The sequence below is a fragment of the Anneissia japonica genome, unplaced genomic scaffold, assembly GCF_011630105.1.
Source record: "Anneissia japonica isolate Jap-2015-1 unplaced genomic scaffold, ASM1163010v1 scaffold284833_len178102_cov189, whole genome shotgun sequence".
NCBI classification, from domain to species: domain Eukaryota; kingdom Metazoa; phylum Echinodermata; class Crinoidea; order Comatulida; family Comatulidae; genus Anneissia; species Anneissia japonica.
This window is the reverse complement of record NW_022696180.1, coordinates 51,908-57,578: the sequence shown is the minus strand read 5'-3', so window position 1 is coordinate 57,578 and position 5,671 is coordinate 51,908. Positions and strand designations below refer to the sequence as shown.

The 5,671-nt window shown below is 30.5% G+C and overlaps 1 protein-coding gene and 1 long non-coding RNA gene across 3 annotated transcripts in view; one reads left to right on the top strand and one right to left on the bottom strand.

Moving 5' to 3' along the window:
- The window catches only part of LOC117101736 (neuromedin-U receptor 1-like), a 29,840-nt gene that overhangs the window by 13,724 nt on the left and 10,445 nt on the right, over nt 1-5,671 (bottom strand). The gene's annotated exons all lie outside the window — the stretch shown is intronic.
- LOC117101737 lies at nt 977-3,015 on the top strand. Its single transcript, XR_004444314.1, has 3 exons — nt 977-1,152; nt 2,008-2,127; nt 2,805-3,015. It is a non-coding gene; the product is annotated as an uncharacterized LOC117101737 (long non-coding RNA).

Here is a 5,671-nt window from a genome sequence, read left to right as displayed (position 1 = left end):
CTTATTGTTATTTCATTGTTATTTACTGTTATTCCATAGCTCATGATTTATCTACTTTGTAATGTTTTTGTTCATTCACGTTGAGAAAGTCCTGAGGACAGGACGAAATATTCGAGTGCAATAAAATACTTATGTTCCTCCAATACGTCAACCGTTTCATTTCATTTTATCAATATCTCTATTATTATTTAAGTTACTAGGAACATACGTGCTCGCAATCACATTGATGCCTACTCTATATATGTATATTATAATATAGTAATATTTAATATTTATATTATATAGGCCTATATTATAGTTACCTTGCAGTTTATCAGAGTATTAACAGGGTAAAAAATAGTTTTTCAGTTGTACATCTCCCTGGTATCACTAGGATAAAATCGTATTATCACCACATAGTGATCACAGTCTTGCCACTATGCTTTGTAAAACCCCAGGGGGTCATGGTGGAGACGTTGGAAAATCAGGTCACATGCAGCTCGTCTGGCCCGATCATTGGTTGCACCAAGATGGTGTGAGGAAGAGGGAAGATCATATTTCAAATTCAATTCAAATTCAAATTCAAATTTTTTTGTCCAAAAGGAAATTACATTGAGAATAGTCATTGCTCAAAAATTACAACATTGAAAAAATATATACAAATTAGTAATAAAAATATATATATTTAAATTAGTAATATATAAAAATATATATATTTAAATTAGTAATATTCAAGTACAATACAAATTATTACAATTGACAATAAGAAAATACATAAATCGAAGTTAATAATAAAATCAAATTATTAAAATTACATTTAAAAATTATTGCACAAAGGACCCATAAAAATAGAGAATAAAATTGCAGAAAAAAATATTAAAAATGTAAAAATAGAAAGGCGGGGATTCATTGTTTCATCGTCGATTACAGCAAGCGTTGTGTTAAATTGGATTCGTTAAATTAATGTGCGTGGGTTCTACTCCACTGGACGGAGACAAATATCCTGGACGATTCAATGGTTCCAGATAAAATAATGTTCGAGGACAACCGAAAGATTGAGATATATAGAATATAGAATATAGGATATGGAGACCCAAAGTTAACAAGAACCCTCCAAGAAAAAATGGCTGAATGGCGTAGTGTATTCAAGTGTTGTCGTTGCTATTTATATAGGTAATTCGAAATTGCATTTTTCTTATTATTTATTTGAATATATTCATTTTAGCTATGTTGTTCATAGATAGGCCTGCTGCTGGTACTAACAATCAATAGTGTTCCAATCCATAACCCACCCACTACTTAAATAAACAGAAAAACTCGGGCTAGCTTATAGGCTACGACCGTTTGACCTAGGCCTAGGCTTGACCTCCTAAATGGTCTGGTTGAAACGGCCGTTAACTCGATTGTGGAATTAATGATTATGACGGGCAATTACGCTTTTTAATTCGTTTTTATTTATTTATTATAAATTTTTTTGATTCAATCTTTTGGTATGTTTAAACATAGGTCTAAATGTATAAAAACAAAATATAAAATGTTATCTTCATTTGGTAAGAATTGAAATATATATTATTTGCACCAACAATTAAAGTTGTTTTAGGCTCGATTAGCCTTCCTAAAACAGTACTACTAGCCTATTCCTAGTAATATAGCATAAATGCCTACTAAATATTAGCTAGCACTGTACATTCTATGTATGCCTTGCTATATGAATTGCATTTTTAGCGTTAAAAGTCTGGCCTGGATCGAAATTACTCGACATAAGGCAATCTTGATTTTCGTGTGATTAATTTTCTTGATTGTTAGTTTATCTGTTTAGTTTACAGACTACGAATATAATAAATCCACTTGCAAATTAGGGTTTGTTTTAAAATACTCTGTTTTATTTAAATATGAAGTTAAAAATGTATATAATAAAAATCAGTTATTGTATGTATTTGTATTATGTATTTTTAGCTGCCAAAATACATTGTATTTAAAAGACTAGGTATAAAAAACATTCATTTACTAATTTAAGAACATTTTCAGGTTGCACTCGATACATTTTGTCTCAAAGGACTATTATGCAGCTTAAAAAAAGCCAACATGCAAGTAGACTGGTATGTGCTGCAATGACAAACAAAAAATATACAGTATCTGCAATATTTGGTATGTTAATTTTCTATTTATTTTTTGAGATTAAAATAATCCATTTGTGTTTTAATTTAAGACAACAGCAAATGTATTACAGTAAGTATATTGCATTATAGTAAATTGTCTGCTTTACGACCGTTGATTTTAGAATGACTTAATATTACCATGTTGAATTACTAAAAATACAAGCAATGTACTATTCAACAGTTGTAAACAAAATTTGACATTTGTCCTAAGACCGTTAAAAAGTTTATGTATACCTCATTGATCCACGATTCAATTACAGTAAGTAAATTTGTGTTTCATATCTACACATTAAACATTAGAATACGGTATTGTCAGCAATAATGAAACCTACAGTCCCACATTAACACCATTAAAATAATGAAGCTAGCAGGCCACTGTTATTGCAGTAATATGTTGCGTGGTACTTGCTATTACATGTCACTACTCGAGTTTGTGTTGTCATGATGACATGAGTCTCATGGTGTACTCCGGGTTTAGCAATTAAAGTTCACAATTTATGAATCTAGTTGTCTTTCGCGAACATGTCGATTTCAAAATTATTACTGCATATAAAGTTCTACTCGAACCTAGAAATTTATAAGAAAAATGTAATTCTCATTTAGATAGATAGGCCTACTTTTCATATTTCCGAAGTTTTGTGACAATATATTTTTATATAATTTCAGAATACCCAGATATCCAGTCAGCAGCTGTAAAAACCAAGATGACTAAAATATGTGAAGATACAAGGCGCTCCATGTCAAAGGGAATGGATACAGCAGCTAATGTTTAACAACAGGCGCTTAATGTGCAATAATTTTTTAATTTTAAATTGTAATTGTAATTATCTTTGCTAAAGGTAACTTAGCAAAGTGTTGTAATTTAATTTTATAAAAGTTTATTTCATATCCTACAGATGAGCTGCAGCCTTCTTTACCATCTAAGTAACTGTTCGTCTATATGCAATAAAAACGATTTAAAAAAATTTAAACTCAATGCTACATTAACTTAACAACTATTAAAATCCTTGACTAATTTTAAGCAAAACAATACTTTTAGTGTGAAACAGTTACTGTATACATTTGACTAATGTATGTTTTTAACTTAAAAATGTTATAACACATACATAATTCGTCTGAATATTATGCAATAATCTTATGACAGTGCTTATATATGTACTTATAAGTTAGTTTAATAAACGTTTATTTTATTAATTTTAAAACTGATTAATATTTTATTTTTGTTGTACCTTGCAAAATGAAGGTGAGAACTTTGAGAATGTGCACACAGTCAATTATGTGTTAACACTGTGTTTGCTGTATGTTGGCAAGATATGACAACAATGTGTTTACTGTGGAAACCTCACCAATTTCACATAGTCAACAGAGTAAACACATTGGGTTTATTGTGGGGTGACACTATGTTTACTCTATAGGGACACTGTGTTTAGTGACAATATGGAGATTTGTGTGGTGACACTATGTTTATGTTTGGTGTCACTATGGAAACACTGTGTTTACTGTATGCGGACAGTGTGTTAATTGTGTGGCTACACTATGACGACATTGTGTTTATTGTGTGGTGACTGTGTGTAAACACTGTGTTTCACACAGTTCACAGTGTGAAAACCTCACCAATTTCATAATATTCAATGACTTATTTTCACAGTGTACACACTGTAAACACAGTGTACACACTGTGAACATACAGTGCACACACTGTGGTGCAGTATATGTACACTATGTGAACACATAGTTTTTCACATTGTGTTCACTGTGTGGTATTTTCCAAAGGGAAAACATGATTTTTTTTTGTTTAAAAAATGAGATTTTTTGACATTTAAACTATAACTGGTATGCTTTAGTATTCTAATCAATAATATACCTGAATGGTCGATAACATGTCATAATCTTTAAGAAAAATCCAAATTTTTGGCATTTTTTAGGCTAAAATACGATTTTTTTAAAAAGAAATATAGATTTACTGACATTTAAATTATAACTAATATGCTCTGCATGTTAAAATATCCAATATCATATACCTCACTGATCAATAATATTAGAATTTGACATAACAGTTTAAAAAATCCTAATTGTGCCCATTTTAGGGTAAAAAGACGATTTTTGGCACAAAATATATTTGTTAACATTAATACTGATACGCTCAATACAGTATTATACCTCGCCGCTCAATAATATATCAGAATCTTACAAAAAGGCATAAAAAATAGATTTGTCTCATATAAAACTATAATTGCAGTTCTCCGTATACATTGTTGTCAATATAATAGCGTATCAAAATCTTACGTAATGGCTTTTACAAAATGGCGGTTAAAAACTGATTTTTGGTAAAAGAATGTTTTGTTAAGATTTAAACTATATCCTGATATGCTATTACTGGTCATTAATAGTGTCAGCAAATGACAGGTTTTAAAAAATGTTTGACCATATTTTTGGGCGAAATACAGTTAAATTTGCTGTAGATGTAAAATACTTTTTGAGGTACGTGATGAAAAATGAGAGTATTACACAGTCCGTACGCAGAACCTAAGCCAATCTATTTTGGCCTATAAATTATATTATTGCATAGCTTAGTCATTCATATCAAAAACTGACTGTAAATATTATTTATAATAAATCTTTTGAGATTTCCGCAGCAGATTCTGTCTTGTCGTTTATAGTACCATTGTGGTCGAAAGTTCAAATCCCACGCTGACTGCCGACTATGCTTAGAGCCCATGTCGCTTGCGGGCTGTGGCGGGTTACAGTACCTGAAGCTGAGGCTTGATTTTTATTACCAAAATAGAAACTACTTTTACATATAGAGTGGTTTCAGTGCCTTACTTACGAAAGCCTATTAGGGCCAATGAAATATATATTTTTATGTCGTAATTACGACTTATTATGTCGAAATTTCGACATACGTATGTCGTAATTACGACTTATTATGTCGAAATTTCCACATACGTAAGTCGCAATAACGACTTATGATGTCGAAATTTCGACATACGTATGTCGTAATTTAGGCTTATTATGTCGAAATTACGACATAATAATACGTATAACGTAATTTCGACATATTATGTCGAAATTTCGCCATAATAAGTCGTAATTACGACATACGTATGTCGTAATTTCGACATATTTATGTCGTAATTACGACATAGGATTGGGCCACTGTACGTCAGCTTCACTTATGTACGATTGAAAAGTTGTGACTTGAAGTTGAGTGATATTTTAATTTTGAATTTCATATTTTCAGTTATAATTTCAAAATTCTGAATACACATGTTCTGAAAAGAGCAAATAGCTAAAAAGTACATTTTGAAAAATGTGTAAGTTGAGTGGGTTTTTCATTACAGGGCAGAAATAAATTAAATATAAAAATACTGTTTTAATAATGATAATATAAATAATAACTAGAATTACTCCTTTTACGCTACGTAGTAAAAGGATAGCCTCCCAGCGGTGCAATTTTGTCCGGTACAAAATGATTAAATATTTTGAATTCTGAAAATGTAAAAGCATTTTGAATTTGTTTAGGATAGGCTAAT